The sequence below is a fragment of the Microcebus murinus genome, chromosome 1, assembly GCF_040939455.1.
Source record: "Microcebus murinus isolate Inina chromosome 1, M.murinus_Inina_mat1.0, whole genome shotgun sequence".
NCBI classification, from domain to species: Eukaryota; Metazoa; Chordata; class Mammalia; order Primates; family Cheirogaleidae; genus Microcebus; species Microcebus murinus.
The window spans coordinates 36,725,795-36,739,231 of NC_134104.1; positions in this window are offsets into that span (position 1 = coordinate 36,725,795).

Sequence of the window (13,437 nt, forward strand, 5' to 3'; positions counted from 1 at the left end):
GCAACTTTTGCTATTTGTTAAATTATATGTTTACCAGCACAGGGATTGTGCCTGTTTTATACAATGAAAGGCCTGACATGAGTGAAAGCTGGGTCAGAGGAAAAATAGAGCAGATTTTGGACTTGATTTAAAATCTGTCTTCTGCTAATTATATAGACCAGACAAATATTTAAGCTCTCTGAGAATCTATTTCTTTAGCTATAAAATATCATAATTATACACACTTTATGGGGGTGTTTCAAAGAATAAGTAATGATATTTTATAGTGATTAGTAGAGCAGACTTTGGGAATTATTTAGACTTTGGCGGAAATGCTGGGTCTAATCAGATGGCTTTAAGTGTATCATCTTCTGCAGGTTATAGAACTTCTGACTACTTTTGTTTCTTCATCAGTAAGGCAATAATAAAGATAAGAAAAACACCCATCTATTACGTGGCAGCACATCAGCCACCTGAGACCCCCATCCCTCACAGAAGACCCACATCAGCATAATACTAACCTATTACCTGGCCCACCAACTAATCTATTACCTGGTGCATCAGCATAACACTAAACCTATTACCTGGCCTATCAACTAACTTATTACCTGGTGCATCAGCAAAACACTGAACCTATTACCTGGTGCATCAACTACCCTATTACCTGGTGCATCAACATAATACTAACCTATTACCTGGCAGGCATTAGTCACCTGATACCCCACCCCTTGGACCACCCCAACTTAATAAAAGTGTGAAAAATCCTGTAGACAGGGCTCAGAATTTGGTGGCAAAACCCTTTCAGCCTGCCAGCAAAAACTTTGATTCTCCAACTCTCCATGTGTCGCTTGGTTTGTCCTCAGGACGACTCGCTGTAACACTTGCTGTAACAATAATAATCCCTATCTCATAGGGTTAATGAAAGTTTTAAACAAGGTAATACCTGTTCAACACAAAGAACATTTATTTTATAGTCTTAAAGAGTATCTATAACTATATTAACTCCTAAATGGTGTTCAGTTTATGCTAATATTTTTTCCTCTCATTATTTCCTATTCATTTTCTTATACTTGCTGTGCTATACAGATTTGGGTTCAGGAGTTCTGGTTTTGAAAGGCCCAAACTAGCCTAAAGGCCCAAACTAGCCTAACCAGCTTTTCGCTTCTGTAACTACGACCCCTACCCCTCCCTTTTTCTTTTTCTTTTCCCGTAAGTGTCAGTTGCAAGTTCTCGGAATTGGGTAGTGGTCGTGCAACTGGTTGTGCAAGATGGAGCTACTGGAATTTCCCCACCCTAAACTTCCCGGCCACCTGCTGTGTGGTCTCGCCCCATAAAAGCCCTAAGCTTGAGAGCTTCGGCACAGCAGCTTCCCCATCTCGGTGATGCTGTTAGCCCCTGCGTTGCGCTGGAAATAAATCCTCTTGTTCTCTTGCATCAAGCCTCTGGACTCTGAGTCTTTTTGGGCGGTTGTCTCTCTCCCAAACTGGCTGTACATTTCTACGGCCCAACAGTTTCAGGTGCTTGTTCTGCTGACTTCTTGCTATGCATCAATACTATCTCTGAACTTTATTTTTTCATTTATTGAATTGCAATTGTAGAGGCCAAAGGAAAATTTTCCCTTTGCCCTCTATGTTCACTGAAAATCAGCTGAGGAAAGGCAGATTAATAGGGGAAATGACATACATATTTATTAATGTGCCTGGGAGTCTTACAAAGATCTCAGAGAAAAGCAAAAGGGTTGACACTCTTATACCACTAATGGGGCTCAGAAACCTATACCTAAAAGAATCTACACAGATAATTTTTGCTGGGTTTTCCCACTCAGCCTATTAAGATTAGATCACGCCCTTTTTTGTCCAATCATATTTCTACATAGCTGTCCACACTTTGTTGAACCTAAGCATAAAAATGGGCAATTTCCCTTCATTTGTGTCTTCATTGTGAAGGCTCTGTGTTCCATAAAACTATAATCAAATAAATTTGTATGCCTTTTCTCCTATTAATCTGTCTTTTGTCAGTGATTTTTCAGTGAATCTACAGAGAGAGGATAATGAGAAGTTTCCCATTTGCCCTACACCATCTGAGGTTACAGAAAGAATGAAGGCTTGGAGTGTGACAAAACAGGTTATAGTGGCAAGACAGGTTATGGGAGAGAGAGCAGTGAGTAGAGGCCTGGCTAGCAAGGTGGTCTTGTTTTGTAGTAGCCTCATGGGTAGCAGCCCCCAGAGAAAATAGGTGGTAAATCTTTCACCCTTTAAAGGTGTCAGACTTTCAGTTAATCTAAATCAGGACAAAAGAGTATCTCAGAAAAAGCATGGCTGCATCAATGCAGATTTTCTCTATTGATGCAAATCCCCCCACAAAAGACAGTTTTTCAGTTATTCTTGTATTTCTAGCCCTTCTGAATAGCCATGTGAAAATATGTCAAAGAATTGTATTTTGGGGTGAAATATTTTGGTTTTCTTCAGGATTATAATGTTCAAGTGAGATAAAGCATGTCAAAGTGCCCTGACAACTCCAAAATTATATACAATGTGAGTTATTAAATAAAATTTCAGATAATATTGGTCATCTGCTAATTCACTCAAAAAACATTTATTAAATGCATCATAGCAAATTCAAAACTCTGTGCTGGCTGTTCAAGAATGACATAGGCTCTGCTTTAAGGCATTCACAAATTAATAGATAATACAATCATTCATATATATGAATATATATGTATATATATCAACTGCAACTGTGTAATATATTCATAATAGGAGTAAACATAGGATGACTAAAGATGGCCCTTTGAAACAGCCCTTCTCACAAATCAATAACGGGGTACAAGGAGAGAACTATGGTAAAGTTCTAGCTAAAAATAATGATGATAATTAGCTGCTGTCCCTCTGTTTGCTTCTCTATAATTGCCCCTCTAGAGCCATGCAGCTGGTGATCATAAAGATTCTTAACTTTCTCCATAGATAACATCACCTTTTTGAAACCTAAAGATAGTTTTAAAGATTTCTTCCAGGCCTGGGGATTGATTGACCCACCCACACTAGCAGCCCATACCAAGAAACCAACTCAACCGGAATTGTGACCCCCAGGGACTGAAATAACACAAGAAGACGACTGCTACACCCCTATAATTTTGACCTAAGTAGCAAACCTAATTTTCTAATTCCTTGCCTGACAAACTATCCTTAAAAACCCTTTCTCCCAAACTGTCAGAGAGACGGATTAGAGAAAATTTCTCCTGTCTTTTGAGTATCGAGTATCGCTATGCCAAACAAGACTGTTTCCCCATTGCAATTGTGACTGTTTCAGTACATTGGCTCTTCTCTGTGCAGTGGGCAAATTAACCTGGTTGGGCGGCAATACATCCATTGAGTAAAATCAGATTTCATTTGCCTATTTTTCATGTAAATATTATGATTAAAGATTTTAATTATCAACTCCTAGTTCCTCCAAGTGATGGTTAATTTATGTGTTAACTTGATTGGGCTGTGGGATGCGCGGACATTTTGCCAAATGTTATTCTGGGTGTGTCTGTGAGAGTTTCTGGAGGAGATTAATATTTGAATTGGTAGACTGAGCAAAGCAGATAGTCTTTCCTAAAGTATATGGCACTCATCCAATCAATTGAACATCTGAATAGAACTAAAAGGCTGAGTAAGAGGGACCTCCTCTGCCTGATTATATGAGCTAGAACATTAGTCTTTTCCAGCCTTCAGACTTGAACTAAAACATTGGCTCTTTTTTGTTTTACTTTTAATTTTTAATTTTTTTATTTCAGCATATTACATGGATACAAATGTTTAGGTTCCATATATTGCCTTTGCTCCACCTGGTTTCAAGCATTCCAGCCTTCACACTGGAACTTGTGCCATCAGCTCTCCTAATTCTCAGGCTTTCAGACTCAGACTGGAGCAGAACAACTCAACATTAGCTCTCCTGGGTCTCTGTTGGAACTTTTCATGTGAGCCAATTCTTATAATACACTTCTCTTTCCTGATTTTATACACACACACACACACACACACACACATATATAGGTTCTCTTTCTCATATATAATCTAGGGACAGAGAGGGAGAGAGGAGGAGAGATAGACAGGTTATATATCCCTCCTATTGATTCTGTTTCTCATACACATGCACACACACATACATGTATGCATATGTGTGTGTATATATGTATGTGTGTATATATACATATGTATATATGTGTGTATATAACTCCTATACACATATGTGTGTATATATATACACATATATATTTTTAATTTTTAATTTTTAATTTTAGCATATTATGTGGATACAAATGTTTAGGTTACATATATTGCCTTTGTCCCACCTGGTTTCTAGTATTCCAGCCTTCAGACTGGAACTTTTAATGTGAGACAATTCTTATAATACCCCTTTAAATTAAAATTTTAATTTAAAATCAAAATTTCTAATTAAAATAATTATAATTAATTAATAATACATTTTATTTTACATTTTAATTAATTAAAATAATATGCATATATGTATATATGTGTATATGTATGTATATCAGTATACATATATACACATACACATGGATACATGTATATGTGTGTGTGTATATATGAGAAACAGAATCAATTGGAGGGATATACAAGCTATCTATCTCTCCTCCTCTCTCCCTCTCTGTCCATAGATTATATATGAGAAAGAAAACCAATAGAGATATCTCTCCATATATTAATATATACACGTGTGTGTACATATATGTTTACTGATATGCCCTATTTTTTTTCTTTTTTTTTTATTTCGGCATATTATGGGGGTACAGATTTTAAGGTTTCAATAAATGCCCATTTCCCCCCCTCCCCCCAAAAGTCTGAGTCTCCATCATGACCATCCCCCAGATGGTGCACATCTCACTCATTATGCATGTATATACCCGCCCCTTCCCCCCTCCCACCTGCCCAATACCCTATTACTGTAGTACCTATGTGTCCACTTAGGTGCTACTCAGTTAATACCAGTTTGCTGGAGAATATATCTGGTGCTTGTTTTTCCATTCTTGGGATACTTCACTTAGTAGTATGGGTTCCAGCTCTAACCAGGAAAATATAAGATGTGCTATATCACCATTGTTTCTTAGAGCTGAATAGTACTCCATGGTATACATATACCACATTTTATTAATCCATTCTTGGATTGATGGGCACTTGGGCTGTTTCCACAGCCTTGCAATTATGAATTGTGCTGCTATAAACATTCGAGTGCAGGTGTCTTTTTTGTAGAGTGACATTGGATCATTTGGGTAGATGCCCAGCAATGGGATTGCTGGATCAAATGGTAGATTCACTTGTATTGCTTTAAGGTATCTCCGTATTGCTTTCCACAGAGGTTGAACTAGTTTGCAGTCCCACCAGCAGTGTAGGAGTGTTCCTCTCTCTCCGCAACCACGCCAGCATTTATTGTTTGGAGATTTTTTTGATAAAGGCCATTCTCACTGGGGTTAAGTGATAGCTCATTGTGGTTTTGATTTGCATTTCCCTGATGATTAGAGATGTTGAGCATTTTTTCATATGTTTGTTGGCCATTCTTCTGTCTTCTTTAGAAAAATTTCTGTTCAAGTCCTTTGCCCACTTTTTAATGGGGTTATTTGATTTTTTTCTTCCTGATTTTCGTGAGTTCTAAGTATATTCTAGTTATCAGTCCCTTATCGGATGCATAGGATGCAAAAATTTTCTCCCATTCTGTAGGTTGTCTGTTTACTTTCATGACTATTTCTTTGGCTGTGCCATTTTGGCTGTTTGATCATGTCCCATTTATTTATTTTTTGTTGCTGCTGTGATTGCCTTTGGGGACTTCTTCATAAACTCTTTGCCCAGGCCGATGTCTAGAAGAGTGTTTCCAACTTTTTCCTCTAGAGTTCTAATAGTTTCATACCTTAGGTTTAAGTCTGTTATCCAGCGTGAGTTGGTTTTTGTGAGAGGTGAAAGGTGTGGGTCCTGTTTTACCCTTCTACAGGTTATGCCCTATTTTTAATCCATACCTCTTCTTATATTTCCTATCTAACTCCCCTACCCTACCCCCCAGGGAAGGACTGAATGAATCAAAATAAAATTGTTTCATAGCTGATTCTGATAAAACTGAAGTATTTTTCTTAGCAGGTGGGAACCTTTAGAAGAATGTGAAGAAAAATGATGTCTATATTAGTTATTGACTATGTTGTTCTACCTATTTTTTTTTTTTTTTTTTACAAAATGCCTTGAGGTCCTATGCCATTCTCAACTCTACTGGTATCTTGTGATTTGTCCTCTTATGTATACCGATATATGAAATGATAACTTTTATCTTTAACTTCAAAAGACACATTCCTTATTTAGCTACCCCGGGTAAAATTCACAGAGAATCTGCTGAACTACCACTGATATGGGAAACACTGATTCAAAAGCTGTTAACTTGTTAGTCATACTTTTTATTACTATGTTTTTATTCATGGCTCAAAAGATGACAAATGCAAAATTTACAGCAGTAGCTGACAGACAGATTCTTTGCCAGTAGCAAAATAGTTCAAGTGAGTTATGAAACCTGCATGGTCAAATTGAATTTGGACAAAGTTTGATTTACTCCTAGAGGCAATGATTAATTTTGTTGTTGGTGGTGGGGGGGATGCCACCAAGTTAGTTAGTCACAACACCTAATTTCATTGAAATGCTACAACCTTGTAGGAAACAAAGTTTGGTTCAGTGTGAATTCTCAAATAATAGTTAATGGCAGTAGAACACAAACCATGTACTAGCAGTTAACTGTATATGCGGGATAGGTTAAGGAATGCAGTTGTATCTAAGAAAAAATTGTCCAAACTTTAATCTCTAAACAAAATTTTCAAAGGAGTCTACCTGGAGACTAATAACTGCAGAAATGTGTTCTACACACGTCTTTTCTTAAATAATACATAATGTTTTTGACCATTAACTGACTTAGCGTTTAAAATCACTGTCAAGAAATGAAAAGAGTAAATCATATAAAAATGAAGTTGGGAGAAAGAGAGAGAGAGAGGGGGGCACTATAGTGGGAGAGAGAAAGAAAGAAAGAGAGAGAAGGGAAACCTATGTGAAAAGGTTTACTGCACTTATACTTTATTACTGCAGAGTTAATTATTAATTGTATGTGTGTATATGTGTGTTCATTACACAAAAAAAGAACACTGGGCTGAAATGTCTGCAGTGACCTTAGTCACTGAAACTGAGAGCTTTGGCTAGACAATGCCAATATCTCTGGTAGCTCCAGAATTCTAATTTTGTCAGTGTTCATTAATGTAAGACTTCCTTAACACAGAAATGTCAGTCTTTGAAGTTTTTGCTTATAAATTTCAAATAATTTTATGGACAACAAAGCTTATTGAAACAAAACAATAAGGATACTATTTATAAAATATATAATTATTAGGAGTTGGCCTAATGTATGTTAATATATCATTTTATTATTAAACATGTTTTTAAATTAACTAACAAAATGCTATTTGTAAATGCTAAAACCCTATGTGATCACAAGGCATTATTATCTTTAAATACTCAGAGAGATATTTTAAAGAGTTATATAGCATTAAATCACATTTATCTATCTTCCAGGGTCTCATATTAAAATTTAGGTAGGAATATTTAGTGACTGTGGCTAGGCAACACAGAAGAAAAAGTAGAAGGTAAATGAGCAAGTCGCTTTCAATTTCAAATTTCATTATTTTATTATTTTTTGTTCCTTTTTAAAATGTTTATAGATTTAGGGGGCACAAGTTTTCTAACATGGATACAGTGCATAGTGTGAAGTCTGGACTTATACTGTAACCATCACCTAAATAGTGTAAATTGTACCCATTGAGTAATTTTTCATCCCTTACCCACCACCCATCATTCCACCCTCTGACCCTTCTGGGTCTCCAATGTCTATTATACCACTCTATATGTCCATGTATAGACATTATTTAACTCCCACTTGTAGGGGCAAACATGCAGATTTGACTTACTGTTTCTGAGTGATTTCACTGAATAAAATGTCCTACAGTACCATGTATGTTGCTGCAAAAGACAATTTCATTCTTTCTTATGGCAGAGGAGTAGTCCATTTTATATATATATATATATATATATATATATATATATATATATACACACACACACAAACACATTATATATGTATATATACATAGATACATTTTATATACATACACATATATATATACACACACTACATTTTTCATCCAACCATCCACTGAACTTATGTTGATTGCATATCTTTGCTATTGTGAATTGTTTTGTGATAAATATAAAAGTACTGATATCTTTTTGATATAATGATTTATTTCCCTTTAGGTATATACCTAAAAGTGGGGTTGCTAAATCAAATTATAATTCTACTTTTAGTTTTTTGAGGAATTGCCATACTATTTTCCATAGAGGTTGTACTAATTTACATTTCCACCAACAGGGCATAAGTGTTTCTTTCATTTTCACCACATCCTTGCCAACATCTATTGTTTTTTGACTTTTAGTAATAGCCAGTCTGACTCATGTAAGATGGTACCTCATTGTGATTGTAATTTGCATTTTCCTGATGATTATTAATGTTGAACATTTTTTCATATGTGAGTTGACCATTGGTATATCTTCTCTTGAAAAATATCTGTTCATGTCATTTGCCCATATTTTAGTTAGCTTATGTGTTTTTTCTTGTTCAGTTGTTTGAGTTCTTTATTCATCCTTGATATTAGTCCTTTGTTGCATGCATAGTTTGTGAATACTTTCTCCTATGTGTAGGTTGTCTGTTTATTCTATTGATTATTTCATTTGCTGCACAGAAGCTTTTTAGTTTAAGTCTATTTATACATTTTTGTTTTTATTAAATTTGCTTTTGAGGACTTCATTATAAATTATTTGGTTAGGCCAATGTCCAAAAGACTTTTTCCAAGGTTTTTTTTTTTTTTTTTTTTTTTTTGAGACAGAGTCTCGCTTTGTTGTCCAGACTAGAGTGAGTGCCGTGGCGTCAGCCTAACTCACAGCAACCTCAAACTCCTGGGCTCGAGTGATCCTTCTGCCTCAGCCTCCCGAGTAGCTGGGACTACAGGCATGCGCCACTATGCCCGGCTAATTTTTTATATATATATCAGTTGGCCAATTAATTTCTTTCTATTTATAGTAGAGACGGGGTCTCGCTCTTGCTCAGGCTGGTTTTGAACTCCTGACCTTGAGCAATCCACCCGCCTCGGCCTCCCAAGAGCTAGGATTACAGGCGTGAGCCACAGCGCCCGGCCTTCAGGTCTTACATTTAAGTGTTTAATCCATCTTGACTTAATTTTTGTATATGGTGAGTTGGAGGGATCTAATTTCATTCTTCTGTATATGGCAATCCAAATTTCTCAGCACCATTTATTGAATAGGGTATCATATCTTTACCCTGCGTATGTTTTCATCAACTTTGTCAAAGATCAATTAGCTGTAGGTATGTAGCTTTATTTCTGGGTTCTGTATTTTTTTCCATTGATTTATGTGTCTAATTTTATATCAATATCTTCTATGGCTTTGAAGTATAATTTAAAGTTGGGTAATGTGATGCCTTCAGATTTATTCTTTTTGCTTAAGATTGCTTTGGCTATTCAGGCTCTTTTATGATTCTATATGAATTTCAGGATTCTTTTTTTTCTAAATGTATGGAAAATGATGTTGGCATTTTGATAGGAATTGCATTGAATCTGTAGATTGCTTTGGGCAGTGTGGTCATTTTATAATAAATATTGATTTTTCCAATTCATGAACATGGAATATTTTTCCATTTGTGTCATTTATGATTTCTTTCATCAGTGTTTTATAGTTTTCCTTGTAGATATTTTCCACCTCTTTGGTTATGTATATTACTAAGTATTTATTTTTTCTGTAGTTATTGTAAATGGGATTGAGTTCTCAATTTTTTTCTCAGCTTGGTCATTATTGGTGTATAGAAATGCAACTGAATTCTGTTCATTGATTTTGCATTATGAAACTTTACTGAATTCCTTTATCAAATGTAGGAGTCTTTAGGGTTTTCTAGGTCTAAGATCATATCATAAAACAAAAATAATTTAACTTACTTTTTTCCAATGTAGATGAACTTATTTCTTTCTCTTGCCTCATTGCTCTTTCTAGGACTTCTTGTACTATGATAAAGAGGAGTAGCAAAAGTGGGCATCCTTGTCTTGTTTTGGAACTCATTATATTTCATTAAAATCAATATTTTAAATTCTTCATTTGGGATTTTGTCTTCAAAGATTTCATATTGGTTAGGATCTATTGCTGTTTTTTTCATATTGCCAGATTTCCTTTTCATCTGGATAAACTATTTTGTCTTCTTATTTTTGAATTTAATTTTATTTGAATGGGATTTTTTTCCCTTTGAGGATGCAACAATAATGTATATTTTGTGTGGTCATTTGGCTTTGGTTCTTTCTGCTTTCAGTGACAAGGAGTCTATTTGAGTTTCTTGCTTATAGATATGTTTTGTGTGGTGACTTTCTTAATTCCTGATTGTAGTAGTGATGTGATGAGCATATGAGCAGGTTCATTACTTCCTGCAGGGCTGGAGTGCTGGAAATCTCAGGAAGCTTAACTTGTTACCCAGTGATGTGTACTTTTGTTAGCAGTACTGTGCACTGTTTTGTGCACCTTAACCTCCATGCCTAGAGGTAGCAGGTAAGAGCTGGCTGTGGCAGAAGCAGATGGTTAAATGCTTGATATTTGTTTACCAGGAGAAGCCCTCTGTTGATTCAATGGGCTGGTCTATAGAATACACAGTGGCTTGAACTCTCTGCTTAGCCCCTGAGGGGGTGACAAAGCTGGGTAAAGCTATTGTCAAGCCCTCCTTGTCAATCCCAAATTTTAATGTAAACTGAACATTTTATGTAAGAATTTATATGTAATTCAAAAATATATATTAATGTGTATCTGGAAAAACTTACACATTTACATTAATGTAAGAAGTGTGTTTTATATTTCAGAATTAAACATCTGTTTTGATTTTGTAGAGTTCCAATGCAATGTTGGCGTTGTTGCTAAAAATGGAAAATGTGAATTATCCAATATTTGTTTTTAATATTGTTTTTATTATTTAGGTTCTCTTAAATGTATGTATGATATTTAGGATCAAGTTGTCAATTTATGCAAACATTGGTAGTGAGATTTTTAAAGGGAATGTATTAAATTTCTAGATCAGTCTGGGGAATATTGTAATCTTTACAATATTAAGTCTTCTGTCTTACCATTTTCCAGTGTATCAGTCTTGAACTTCTTTTGTTAATTTATTCCTAAATATTTTAATCTTTTTGATGGTGCTATTTTAAAAGGAAATCATTTTCTTCATTACATTTTTGCATTTATCATTGCTAGTGTATAGAAATACAAATGACTTTTGTATATCAATTTTGTACCCTAAAAACTTATTGAACTTGTTTCTTTGTTCTAATTGTATATTTTGATTCCTTGGGATTTCTATGTACAAGGTCATGTCACCTGTGAATAGATACAGTTTGACTTCCTACTTTCCAACTGAAATGCCTTTTATTTCTTTTTCTTGCCTAATATCTCTGGCTAAAACCTCCACTACAATGTTGTGTATGAATGATATATATCTTTTTTGCTCTTGATCTTAGGGAAAAAGAATTCTATTTTTCACTGTTAAATGTGTGGGTTATCATGACATTTGTGGGTTATCATTGATACTTTTTATCAGATTGAGGATGTTTCCTTCCATTCCTAGTTTATCATTTTCAATATAAACGGTTGCTGGATTTTGCCAAATGATTTTTTTATTCCTTTAAGTTGATCATGTAGTTTTTGCCTTTTATTCTATTAATATGATATATTACAATGATTAATTGTTATATAACATATCAAGCTCATAGTCTTAAGATAAATCACATTCAGTTCTGGTGCATTAGCCTTTTTAAAATGCTACTGGATTTAGTTTGCAAATATTTTGTTGAGGATTTTTTGTATATATTCATAAGAGATATGACCTGTAGTTTCGTTTTTGTGGGGTTTTTTCCTAGGGATTTTTTCCCCTGGTTTTGATATCAAAGAACTACTGGCCACATAGAATGAGTTGGGAAGTATCCCCTCTTCTTACATGTTTTTGAAGAGTTTGTGAAAATTGTGGTTAACTCTTCTTTAAACGTTTGGAAGAATTCCCCAATGAAGAAATCTAGGTTAGACTTTTCTTTGTGGGAAGTTTATTTTTTTAACTCTAGAAAATTTATAACAACTAAAGTGGTTGATTTCATAATAATTCCTCTTGGGCTAGTTTTGGTAATTTGTGTCTTTTTAAGAATTTGTTAATTTTATCTACTTAACTAGGGGGTTTTTTGGCATACAATCTTTTCATTGTTCTTTTATCCTTTTTATTTCTATAAGGTTGGCAGTGATTTCCCCCTTTACATTTTTATTTTAATAATTTGAGTCATTTGTTTTCTTGGTCACTATAGCTAAAGATCTGCCAATTTTACTGCTGTTCTCAAAGAAACCACTTGATTTATTTTCTTTATCATTTTTTCTTCTTTATTTCCCTTTTCCCTCCTCTAGTCTTTATAATTGCCTTCCTTCTACTTCATTTGTGTTTGGTTTGCTTTTCTATTTTTAGATTCTTAAGATGAAAGGTTAGATTTTTAATTTGGAGTCATTTTATTTTTTAGCATATGTGTTTACAGACATAAACTTCTCTTTAAGCACTGTTTGGCTGCATTCCAGATATTTTGGCTATGTTTTGTTTTTATTTTCATTCATCTCAAAATATTAATATTTATGATTTCTTTTGCTATTTTCTCTTATAGCCATTTGTAATTTAGGATTTATTTAAGTATGTTTGTGAATTTCCCAGATTTTTTTGTTATTGATTCCTAATTTCAGTCCACATGATCAGAGTAGATACTTTATATGTTTTCAATTATTTTGAACATATTTAAAGTTGCTTTCTGACTTAATAAATGTTCTTAATAAATATTGAAGACTATTTAATATCCACAGGAGAAGAATATGTTCTTTCCTAATGTTGGGTAGAGTGTTCTATGGATTTCAGTTGGGTCCAATCAGTTTAAAGTGTTGTTCAAATATTATATTTCTTTATTAATCTTCTGTTTTAGTGTTTCACACACTATTGAAAGTTGGGTATTGAATTCTCTAACTTTAATTGTGGAATTTTCTCTCAACTTTAATTCTGTCACTTTTGTTTCATGTATTTTGGAACTCTGCAATTATGTACATACATTTTTATAATTTTTATGTCATCATCACAGATTGTGCCTTTTTACTTTCTATGTTATGTGATTATACCATAACCACTCCAGCTCTGCTTTGAGTGCTATTTAAATAGTATATATTTTTACATCTTTTTATTTTCAATTGATTTGTGTCATTAAAATTTCAAGTGTACCTCTTGTATGATAGTATATTGTTGGATCACTTTTTAAATTTACTC